General features: G+C 33.8%; 1 protein-coding gene across 3 annotated transcripts in view; it reads left to right on the top strand.

Moving 5' to 3' along the window:
• Positions 1 to 27, top strand: part of LOC137644009 (uncharacterized) — a 21730-nt gene extending 21703 nt beyond the window's left edge. For 2 of the 3 annotated variants that reach the window (XM_068376879.1, XM_068376880.1), the window contains exon 17: positions 1 to 26. This exon is cut by the window's left edge and continues 272 nt beyond it. The gene's annotated coding sequence lies outside the window, so the exon portion shown is untranslated. The other variant, XM_068376878.1, reaches the window with a different exon arrangement.
• The last annotated feature ends 12473 nt before the right edge of the window (positions 28 to 12500 follow it).

The following is a 12500-nucleotide window of genomic DNA, read 5'->3' as shown; positions in this document are numbered from 1 at the left end:
GTAAGAAGCTATAGAGGTGCAGATGCTGGTAGTAATCACACAGCTCCTCGTTGCCACACTGAAATTAAAACTGAAAGCACCCAACAGAAAGATAGATAGAATACCTAGGTTTGATACAATTAAACTTTTAGAAGAAGAACACAGAGAAACATTTGCAATTGAATGTAGGAATCGATTTGTAGTCTTAAAAACCAAGAGATGAAGAACAGACAAATAATGAAGAATGGTGTAATATTAAGGACATATATCAGTCAGTTGGTAGTGAAGTCTTGGGACACACAGTTACAAAGATATCGAATGATACTTGGGATACTATAAAAAGGAGACAAAGACAGAAATTGATTGTTGAAAGCTTTCGAGGAAGTAATGAAAATAACAGGCTAGAGCATGCTAAGTATTCCACCATTGATAATGAGGTCAAAGGAAAAGCCAGGAAGGACTGGAGAGAATATTTAGACAGTAAAGCAGATGAGGCTGACTATGCTATGAATTCAGGAACTGGCTATGGAGTAAGAATTGCTCATAGAATTATTATTGAAATCTCGACTTAGGCAAAGAAGAAGAAGCACATACCCATCAAAAAGAGAGACAGTTCTATGATAGCAACAGAAAATGAAGAAAGATAATGTTGAATGGAACACATTAGTGAGGTTATGAATAGGAGAAATGAAGGAAATAATTTGATTGATATACCTGAAGCTGATGAAGACCTTGGTGTGCCCATAAATGAGTTCAGTTTGTTTGAAGTCGAAGCTATCCTAAAAAAACTAAAGAGATGGAAAGCCCATGAATACGATGGAATAAGTGCCGAGATGATACTGGCCGAAAATGAAGGGACTCCCAGCATACTTACAAAATTATTTTGTAGAATATGGCATGAAGAGGCAAAACCTGATGAATGGGAGTTAGGAGTGTTGGTGAAAATAGCCAAAAAAAAAAAGAAAAAAAAAGGAGACCTGACCGATTGCAATAATTACAGAGGCATAACAGCATATAGTATGCTTATTCTAAAGAGACTGGAGAGTAAGATTAATGAAAAGGTGAGAGATGAACAACCAGGATTTAGAAAATGGAGAAGTTGCAATGACCAAATTTTCATTATGATACAAGTTGTACAGCAATGTGTAGAATGTAGAAATTCCCTTTTGATGGCATTTGTGGACTATGAAAAAGCCTTTGATGTTCTGCACCGGCCAATTTTGTGGAGAGTCCTGCGTCATTATGGAATTCGTCTTGAATATGTAAATTTCATTAAGTATTTTCATGAACATAGCAAGTGCAAAGTTAATGTTAGCAGAGTCCTATCAAATGAATTTCCAGTGAACAGCGGAATACTCCAAGGGAATGTGTTGTCACCTATGTTGTTTATCCTCCTCATAGATTTTGTAATGAGTAGAACAGTCAGAGATGGTGGAGAAGGATTAGACTGGATTGGTGATAGAAATTTAGCACACCTAGAGTATGCTGATGATGTTGTCCTTGTTAGCAGAACATGACAGAATTTGCAATGCTTGCTTACCAGAATGTTTGAAATATTACACGAGGTTGGACTGAAGATAAATAGAAGAAAGACAGAGATGATGAGAACGGAGTATGCAATGGAAGATGAAATAACATTGGAAGGAGAAAGGATTATTGAGGTATAATCATTTAAGTATTTAGGAACTATGATCTCCAATACAGGGTCTTTAGAATTAGAGTTTAGTGAAAATAAAATAAGAAAAGAAAAAATCAGACAATGGCTTGGTTAAGTAAAATTTGGAAATCAAATCCCCGTATTAAAATCACACTATATATCAGTTCAGTGAGATCGGTGTTACTGAATGGGCATGAATCATGGTATAACAATAAAACAATCTCCAATAGATTTAGTAGATTTGAAAACAAAGCCCTAAGAAGGATATGGGGAGTTAAATGGCAGGACAGGATTAGAAATGAAACTAAAAGAAATTACTCGAGTACCGTAAGTGGAAGAGACCATGATCAGGGGTAGGTGGAGATGGTTTGGGCATGCTCTTCGTACTCCCCATGAGAGATTAGTTCACCAAACGTTCAGCTGGGCTCCACAAGGCACTAGAAGAGTTGGAAGACCCAGGCCTATATAGATGAGGACCATGAAGCGCAAAGTAGGAGATAATGAGTGGAGAAGTATTGAATTAAAATCTCAAGATAGAGACGACTGGCAAAATCTAACCGAGGGCCTTTGCGTCAATAGGAGTAAGAGGAGATGATGATGATGATGATGGTTTTATACCTGTTCGACGAAATCTGTTTCAGCGAAGTCGTTTTAAGCGATACTCCTTAAGCGATGGGCGTTTTCAGCGGAACTTTTTGAGCGATGAGTAGTTTAAGCGATGAGTAGTTTAAGTGCTTCTAAAAGCACAAAGATATTCTTGGTATCTATCGGTAAATTGAAATGAAGTACTTTTACATTTACTCATCATGGAAATCATTTTATTAAAGACTGATCGAGACAAAGCAAGTAATAATCGATTGCAACTATAAGTACTATTGTATGGCAATGAGAAGTACATAACTGCAGAGAACGATTAAAGACGACTTTAGATTACAGAAATGACAATAACTTTACGGAAAAGGTGAGCATTCTCATAGTTGTGATTCAGTGGAAGTTAACATAGAAAAAAAGATGAATTGTGATCACTGCCTAAAAGACACACGATCCACCACGACACATAGGCTACTTCAGTATGCAGTACCTGGGGTTCCAGATGAAGTTGCATCAAGACTTGGGACAGGAAAAAATCTGAGGAGAACTATGCTAAGGAAGCAGTGGACGTTGTTATTCCCGAACAATACCACCTCACTTTTAGCAAAGATTTTCTATTATTATTATTATTATTATTATTATTATTATTATTATTATTATTATTATTATTATTATTATTATTATTATTATTATTATATGACTGGATTTGACGATGGTAATCGTCTCATTGTTTTTTTTTTTTTTTTTTTTTTTTGAAATTTAGTGAATGATTAGGCCTATATTTCCTTTAATAACCTTCGTCAAACCATTGATATATCTTGTTTACTTTTAATTTTGCAATAGAACAGTATTATGAAGTTGAATTCCTTTTTATTTCATTAAAGATAGTGATAATGTTTATATTTCTTTTATCAACCTTTGTCAAACTCTTGACACTAAAATTTATTTCAAACTCTTTGTAAAACTTGTTGGCGAAGTAACTTTCGACTAAAATGAACATTAGAGTTGTAAGTCCCCGAATCTGACATTCGCTCTTAATGCGTCGCTTTAAATGAACTTCGCTCAATTGGCTTCGCTGGAAAATACTTAGCTGAAAGTGACTTCGATCAAACGACTGGCAACGGATGATGATACATATGTGTGTATTCAATAGCTGACCATATCCCTTTAATTAAGCAACTAATGGCATTTATAGACTATGAGAAAAATTTTGATTCTGTCAAAACCTCAGAGGTAATGAAAGCCCTTCAAAGACAAGGAATAGATGAATCTTATCTTAGAAGATTTGAAAATATCTATACAGGAAGTACAGCAATCATAAAACTGTATAAAGATAATGAGAAAATTTCGGGTTAGAAATGAGTTAGACAGGGGAATCCTATCCTGCCTAAATTATTCACAGCATGCCTAAAAGATGTTTTCAAGAATTTAGATTGGAAAAATATAGAAATTAATATCAATAGGGAATAATTTAACAACTTGATATTTGCATATGATATAGTTGTGTTTAGCGAGTTGTGGGTGCGATTACAAAAGATGATAGAAGATTTGAATAGAGAAAGCTGAAATGTAGGGCTGAAAATGAACATAAGTAAAACTAAGATAATGTTCAATGACAATGTAAAGAGACAACCAAATAAGTACTATAGACGAACTTCTAGGGATTGTTAATGAATACCTGTATACGTTATTAGGACGGACAGTAAGTGTTTCCCCAGGATACGAGGCCGAAATTAAAAGAAGGATAAGCATGGGGTGGAGAACTTTTGGTAAACAAAATAAGCTTATGATAAGTAAAATGACATTTTCTTTAATTTCTCTTTAAAAAACAGTATCTAATCAGATGGTCCTACCAGTTTTAAACCACTGTGTGCATTAGAAACTTAGAGCCTTACTAAAGCCTTGGAACAAAAGCTAGTTACAACTCAAAGAGCAATGGAAAGAATAATGATGAGTATAACACTAAGAGACAAAGAGCACCATGAATACAAGAGCAAACTAAAGAAGACGATATTCTAACAACATGTAAGGAAAAGAAATGGACATGGCAGGACATATAATGAGAGTGATATATAATAGATAATAAATGAACATTATGAATAACAGAATGGGCCCCTATCGATTGCAAAAGAAGCAGGGGAAGGAAGAGAAGACGATGGATTGACGAGCTAAGAATGCGTGCGGGTGTGGACTGGTATAGTAAGACCATAAATAGAGGCAAGTGGAAGGATTGCTAGCTACACATGACTTGATGGTTCTTCAAATGCACCAGTTTTATTATTTTTCAGACTGTCAAGATTCATGGTGTACATAGCCTGCTGGCAGAGTAAGTCTTCGGTCTCGCACATCTTTCAGCTTTGAAAGCTTCTTAGTGTCTTTTGATCGAAGAGGTGTATCAACCGTGTGTCACACAATTGTACACAATTCCTTTCGTATATATTATGCTTGTATCTTCGCTCTTCCCTCGCACTAAAACGAACATGAAAATGCATGCCTGCTTTTCTCCTCTGTAACATTGTCAATATTTGAACATGAAAATTCTTGTTGCTTTGAGATTTTGTATATAAAGGAGTGTGTTCTTTAATAAACAACTCAGTTGATTGCATCCTGCCTTTGAGTCATAGCCTCTCTCTCTCGGCACCGTCACAGAGGATTGACTGATCCATACTGCAGACCTGGGATGTGGATGATGCATGTTAGAACACCATTATCTTGAACATCCTTCTGCCTGTTGCAGGTGGGCTCAAAGTCAGAATCAGAACTCATCATTCACAAACCTGAAAAAAAAAACATTAAGAATGATGCAAATATAATTCTAAAGTACCTTATCAAATTCCTTAGTCTAAAAGATGAAACTTAAATATGGTATGGATACCATTGGATAAATAACTGTAAGTAGAAACTTAACTAACTCGTGTTGATAGTTTCTGCTGAAAACAAACTTATTTACATAAATTATCTGGACAATTCTGAAAATAAACTTAGTAAGCAAAGTCATTATATTTATTTAGCTGATATTACGTCTGTCCGCGAAACAAGTAATTCGTTTCCTGCTATTCGAACCTTTGTATTCCTTTTCAATTTCAAAGAAATCTCATGTTAGTAATTTCCAGGAGACCAAAAAAAAAAAAAAAAAAAAAAAAAAAAAAAAACGAATTTAAGCACCAAGAATAACTCATTTTTTTAAATGCCAATTTTCGACTACTTCGAATTTCCCATACACATAGAAGTTGCAAATTCTTAATTAATGCAGATAGTTAGGATGGGGTAATATGATTATTAAAACAAAATTGGGAGGGACCATGGCCAATGCTTCCAATCACTCGCTTGACTATGTTTTTAGTCTTTGATGCACCAAACGTTTATCTATAATCGTTTCAGTAAAATTGATGAAGCTATAAGGATTATTGTAAGCTCTGGAGAATGATTTATAGCAGATAAAGCTATGAAAAGAAAATTTAAAGATAGTACTTTTTTGGTTAGTTAGCCTCTCGACTGCGTATCCATTCTTTTCCTCAACTTGGAAGACAGAAAATGACTAAACTTTTATAAGGGTGACAACAGTATTTGTAGCCCGACTGTTATTAGTATTACAATGCTAAAAGAATAATGACTACAGTATTTATGTATCATTATACAATATATTTTACTGACAATGAAACAGAATTTAACGAAATTTCACATAAACTCTAAAGTATTAGCTTACTTTTAACTTATAATAGGATAAAGTCAAAATAACAGGATCAGTTTCAATTTAAGTCAATCGTGAGATATTTATACTTCAGCCTATAACAAAATCGTCACAGTTGCTTATGAACCTGATTTTCAATCCTGGTTCTTTTTCTATTGTTCTTCAATAGTTTTTACGGCATTGAACGATAATCACAAATTTGTAGGCTCTGAAAACAATGATAACTATAGAGATAATTTTAGATTTGAAATATAATTCTTTTTAATAGTTTTGATATGATATTGATTTCTTGGTTAAGTTGTGGTTTTTAGAGTTTATAATAATTGACTCGGCGATTCTTATCTTATTTTCATATGAGCCACGACTTAACCAAGAGATTTCGAGCTGGCCGTAGAAAATTGCCTGAATATGCCTTTTCCCATTTAAAATTTTGATTGTTTACAGTATTTATGTACGCCTTGCTCTCTCTCTCTCTCTCTCTCTCTCTCTCTCTCTCTCTCTCTCTCTCTCTCTCTCTCTCTCTCTCTCTCTCTCTCTCTCTATATATATATATATATTTTTTTTTTTTTGACCCAGGAAGATGATTAAGAACAAGAGATGTTTGAAACGCTGTTGTTTATTTGGGATGGAAATGAATAAATAAATAAATAAATGAATAAATCGATAAATAAATAAATACATCGATAAATAAATAATAATAATAATAATAATAATAACAATAATAATAATAATAATAATAATAATAATAATAATAATAATAATAATAATAATAATAATAATAATAATAATATACGGTATCAGTCACTTTGCACCCTTGAAATTGGGGAAGGACCCAATATTCCACTTCAAGCATTATACACACATACTCACCCCCATATATATATATATATATATATATATATATATATATATATATATATATATATATATATATATATATATATATATATATATATATATATATATATATATATATATATACATGTAAATATACATGCATAAATATATGTGCTTTGCTTTACCCATCTAGTATATTTGGCATGTGAATTTGGCAGAGGAAATGCCCTCTGAAAAGCAGAAGAACCTCTCCTTCTCCTAAGTCCAACGACAACAACGTACAACAGTTTATTTACTAAAGACTGCTACGCCAGTGACAGTAAACGGCTCAGCCTGGATACTGCTGCCCTACAGTAGAATGGGTCAATGGTTGAGGGTGCAGATATATTGCACCCCAAGGTAAAGTAAGGTATAGCTATGGGCTGTGGTTCTCTCGATAAAAGAAAATACCTCCAAATGGCAGAAAACTCTTCTTCAGGGGCCAATGTCAATCAAAATTTCACTCATATAGGATGCACGGGAAAACAAATGATTCCATCCTTACCAATTTGCATGGTGTGAGAGTTGTACAATAACTTGAGGCAGGGATTTTACAGCCCTAATCTGGTACTTTATTCACAAAAACTAACCAGAGAAAATAAATACTAAGTTTTGAGGTTTTGAATTTGTCTGAATATGATGCAGATAAAAGGGTGTATATGATAGATGATTTGATCAAAGAGAGAAAGCCAGATGTTTTTGCACTTGTGACAAACGTTGAAAGAGTAATGGGTGCAGGAATTGATAGGATTATGAGTGATTGTGTCTGGGTTACCTGAAATATCGATATAGGGCTGGGAGGGTATAGAGCTTGTGGCATCAGGTCGACTAGCGTGTATGAAAGAGTAAATATGCATAGATCAAGGTTTCTATGGATAAGACTGGGTTTGGTAGGATCAAAACTTGAGCGAATAAATAAATTTTGTTATAAATTTGAAAAAAGAAGAGAATGGAAGAATCCTTTTGGGATTTTGAACCTAGTAGGTTGGCCAGGGCACCAGCCACCCGTTGAGATACTACTACTAGAGGATTATTAGTTCCTTTGACTGGTCAGACAGTACTACATAAGATTCCTTTCTCTCTTTAGAGCTAATTTTTCCTTTGGCTACACATGCACCGAATAGTCTGGCCTGTTCTTTACATATTCCCCTCTGTCCTCATACATTTGACAACACTGAGATTACCAAACAATTCTTGCTCGCTCAAGGGGTTAACTACAACACTGTAATTCATCAGTGGCCACTTTCCTCTTGGTAAAAGTAGAAGAGACTCTTTAGCTATGGTAAGCAGCTCTTCTAGGTGAAAGGCACTCCAAAACAAACCATTGTGTTCTAGTTTTGGGCAGTTCCATAGCTTCTGTTCTATGGTCTTCCACTCCCTTGAAATAGAGTTCTCTTTCTTGAGGGTACATTCGGGCACATTATTTTATCTTATTTCTCTCTTGTTTTCTTTGATTTCTTTATAGTATGTACTGTATATGGAAGATTTATTTTAACATTGCTACAGTTCTCAAAATATCTTACTTCTATTGTTCATTACTTCTCTTGCTGTTTATTTATTTTCTTATTTCCTTTCCTCACTGAGCTATTTTTCCATGTTGGAGCCCTTGGGCTTATAGCATCCTGATTTTCCAACTGATGTTGAAGCTTTAATAATAATAATAATAATAATAATAATAATAATAATAATAATAATAATAATAATAATAATAATAATAGTAAAAACCGGTTTTGGAGAAAAAGGAAAAGTTATTCTGCTATGGGAGCTGAATACAAAACTGAGAAAGAACTTGAGTTGTTGGAAGGTAGGGAGTTCCTGTAGTAAATTAATGGAAAACCCCGGGGATATGTGTTTGGAAAGAGCCTTGACTGTATTAAACGTGAGTTCAGTAAAAATTTATTAAGAATTCTTTAGAAAAGCGTAAATTAGATTATGCGTTTGCACATAGTAGATGGAAGAGTTAAATTAGTTGATTGACGTTATCGTGAGAATAGGAGTGGTAGAAATAAAGTTGAGGTAAATACGAGATGTAGAGTAAACTTTTGTGGTAAATGCAATTAAAACAGATGAGTTAGATAAGAAGTAGATTTAAATAGTGTATACTGTATATGGTAACGAGAGAATGAATGAGATACTTGCTACATTTAAAGTAATGTACAGAAGTGGATAAGTTTGATAAATTCCGTTACTGTATAGGGTCATTGGTTTAGCAGGGAGTATTTTGGGTATAATTAGGTAGAGTGAGGATATAAGAATAGTAAGTGGTGGGATTGTTATATAGAAGATTTAATTAACTAAAAAGGAGATTATTTTACGTTCACTGGTGTGGTAGAAGTGGCTGGTAAGGATGGAAGAGAAAGAAAAATAAGGTGTCGAAAGGAAATGAAAAAAAGATAGAAGGGAGGGAAATGGATATGACGATAAGAGAAATGGAAAAAAGACCAATGAAGAGAAATAGGAAAATAAAAAGAGGAGCATGAAAAAAATAGAAAAGTTTGAATAATTTACTGTGGCATTTTTTCAATTTTATCACCGATTATATAATCGGATATAACTGTTAAGGTTAAAAGACCTTGTTCTCCCTAACTGGATGGCAGAAATAATACGTTACCCTAACCCCATTACTAAGTTTCAAACGACCAAAGCAATAAAATATCACCAACAACCAATATTAAGATTATCATTTCTGCCAATGAATGATTGTCCTAAATGTTAGATAGGAATAGTTTCTGAGAGATCTTGAAGACATGGTATTTTAACTGTAGTTTCTATCCAGTCCTATTTAATATTAACTGAATGAATTGACTGAAACAAATGTTTAAAACCTCCAATCACAAGATGGGTGATAGAGTATATCACTTCACGAATTGCAGCCTTAAGTAGGTTTCACACAGTCGAAAAGTTTGTCATACTCGTTTGACAAATAAGTCTTTGAGATGATGTTTGAACATGTGAATGGGATATTTGTCAAACACGTTGGCCAAACAGTTTGAAGGAAGTCTGATCGAACCTGACTTTTGTGGGCGGGGCTTCATTCATCCACAAACTTTTTTATGTGAGAACAAGCGTCAAACACCAAGCACGTCTCATTCGATCTATATGTTTCTCCATCCATCTTCAACTATATACGCCAGTCATCTGGCTCTAATTCCAAAATCAACACGCAAGTTGGTGTGTGAAAGCTGATCTCTTGTTAACAACAGTCTTTCGTACACACACACACACGCACCCACACACACACATACATACATACATACATATATATATATATATATATATATATATATATATATATATATATATATATATATATATATATATATACTATTATATATATATATATATATATATATATATATATATATATATATAGCATGTCCTCTCCAAAGTGATTTTGTGCCCCAACGTAGATCGTGTGTTGAAACGATACGAAAGCCGTTAGGGGTGATTTTAAATTAATATGTTGTGGTGAGTGTTGGCATTGTCTACATCTTTGTAACTGGCCCAGCGAGTTTTATGAAAATACGTAAAGTTACTATGTTTATCAGTTACTTTATGTAAGTTCTTTAAGACTTTAAGCATTAGAATGTAATCATTTTTTTTGTCTTAGTCTAAGGTTTTATTCAGAAAAATATTTCAAGTCAAGTGCTTGTATAATTTTCAGAGCGTAACATTTTTGTCTCAATCTAAGTTTTGTTCAGACTTAACATTTCGAGTGATTTATTTATTCTATGTAAATTCTTTCAGTGTTGTAATTTATATAGAATTTATATATAATTGTTATTTATTTATTCTTTTATTTTTTTCACTGCTTGTGATGTGCTTGAAAACCGTGTACCATATTTTTGAATGTCATAAAGCAGTTGTTCCCAAACTATCTTACCTGACGCCCCCTTTTTGCTTCCAGCAGACCCGTACGCCCCCACCTCTCTCTCTCTCTCTTTTTTTTTATATATGACATGATTCTTAAATTCATTTCTTAGCATTGTACAGGAAAATAGATTTATGTTTGTATTACATTTTAATAATGAAAGCCACTCAAACACATAATAGTACATTCCAGTAACTAAAAAACGAAACATTTGGTTCAAAGTGAGCGAAAAAAGTTTGAACATTAGCAAATTTTATTATTCTATTAAACAATGTAATTTCAAGCAGATGACTTCACGGCCCCCGTGTATCGTCCTCACGCCCCCCTAGTGGGCGCGCCCCCCAGTTTGGGAACCACTGTCATAAAGTGTAGAATTTGATCCTTATCTTACTTCTAGCAACTTTATTTGATCTATTTCAATAGGGAAAAATCCTCAGTGGTCATCCAGAAAGCAGGGAAAAATATTTATCTTTTCGTGCAAATCGAAACGGGAGGAAGGGATTTCATTTTTAAATTAATATATAAAGTTAAGTGTAACAATTTAGGTTACAATTAGCAAGTAATAAATGTTTGATTTTGTTCTTTCGGGATTCCTCAAGTTTCAGAATGAAATATCTTTATACTCATTTGTTTCTTTTCACTCAAAATTAAAAGAGACTAACAATTTTCTAGAGTAGCACCCACACTAACTCTCTCCCTCTCTCTCTCTCTCTCTCTCTCTTCTCTCTCTCTCTCTCTCTCTCTCTCTCTCTCTCTCTCTCTCTCTCTCTCTCTCTTTGTTTAGATGGTTTTGTTAGTCTAGACTAGTACGAACATATTCAGGGGAAATTAATCAGATGCCTGGTGTGACGGAAAGAAACATTTGAATAGGTCTATGGATCATGAAAAGAATCTTTTCTCAATTGCCGAATGAGTATTTTTATGGGAATTTTCCTGCCCAAAATAATAACGTCGAATTAACATTTGAAAGAACAAAAATCCATGAATAAATGAGAAGTTTTTATCACTGATGCTGCATGAGTCATTGTTTGGGTAATCATTATATACTCTGCACTGCGGTAGATTGTAATTTTTCCAAATCTTATTGTTATGTGTTATTTTATCTGGTAGTTTGTTTATTATTTTGATATCGTTTTATATTATTCATTGGTTTGACAACAATAGGCCTAGTTGGATTTTTTTTTTTAATGGAATCTCTTACATTTGAAAGTTCCTTTAGCATAGCTGTCAGAAATCTACAATATCTCCCTTTGCGTGTGTAAATATTGTCAAATATTAAGATTTATGGTTGTAAATTTAGTCATTTGTTTCAGTCATGATCAATAGCCATTTTCTTTCAGTAGTCTAAGTTATTTTGTTCCAAAATTATTTCACTCATAATTTCTTGTACTTATTTCATATTATTTCATTATTTAATCATTGATTAATTGCTGATGCTGTAGTTTAGTTTATTGAAGATCAATGAACTTTATTTTCTCTGATGTTTTAAGTGTTGTTATGTTTATAAAGTCTGTAGTTTTTAAAGGGAAAATAAAGAAAAGGAGCCGCGTGCGATTTCAAACCATATGGAATGTTACCGACTTCAGTGATTCATGGTAATGTTCCCATAGACGACAGTTATATAAACGTTTTCCGCGAAAATATTGTTGGAGCCTTTTAACCCTGGTTGGAGCCATGCGTCTAGTATGACGTCACAAAAGGACGGAGCGGTTGGTGAAAGTGGTCGTCAGCTGGTACGGTTCTGCGCTCACCGAGTTGCCAACTCGTCGCAAGTTTTGACAGTCAGAGTCAGCACTCAGCATTGCAGTTAGTCTTCACAGTTCAGTTGCAGTGTT

This window comes from Palaemon carinicauda, chromosome 7 (genome assembly GCF_036898095.1).
Source record: "Palaemon carinicauda isolate YSFRI2023 chromosome 7, ASM3689809v2, whole genome shotgun sequence".
Classification (NCBI taxonomy): Eukaryota; Metazoa; Arthropoda; class Malacostraca; order Decapoda; family Palaemonidae; genus Palaemon; species Palaemon carinicauda.
The sequence above is the reverse complement of the archived record's forward strand: the minus strand, read 5'-3'. Positions and strand labels throughout refer to the sequence as shown.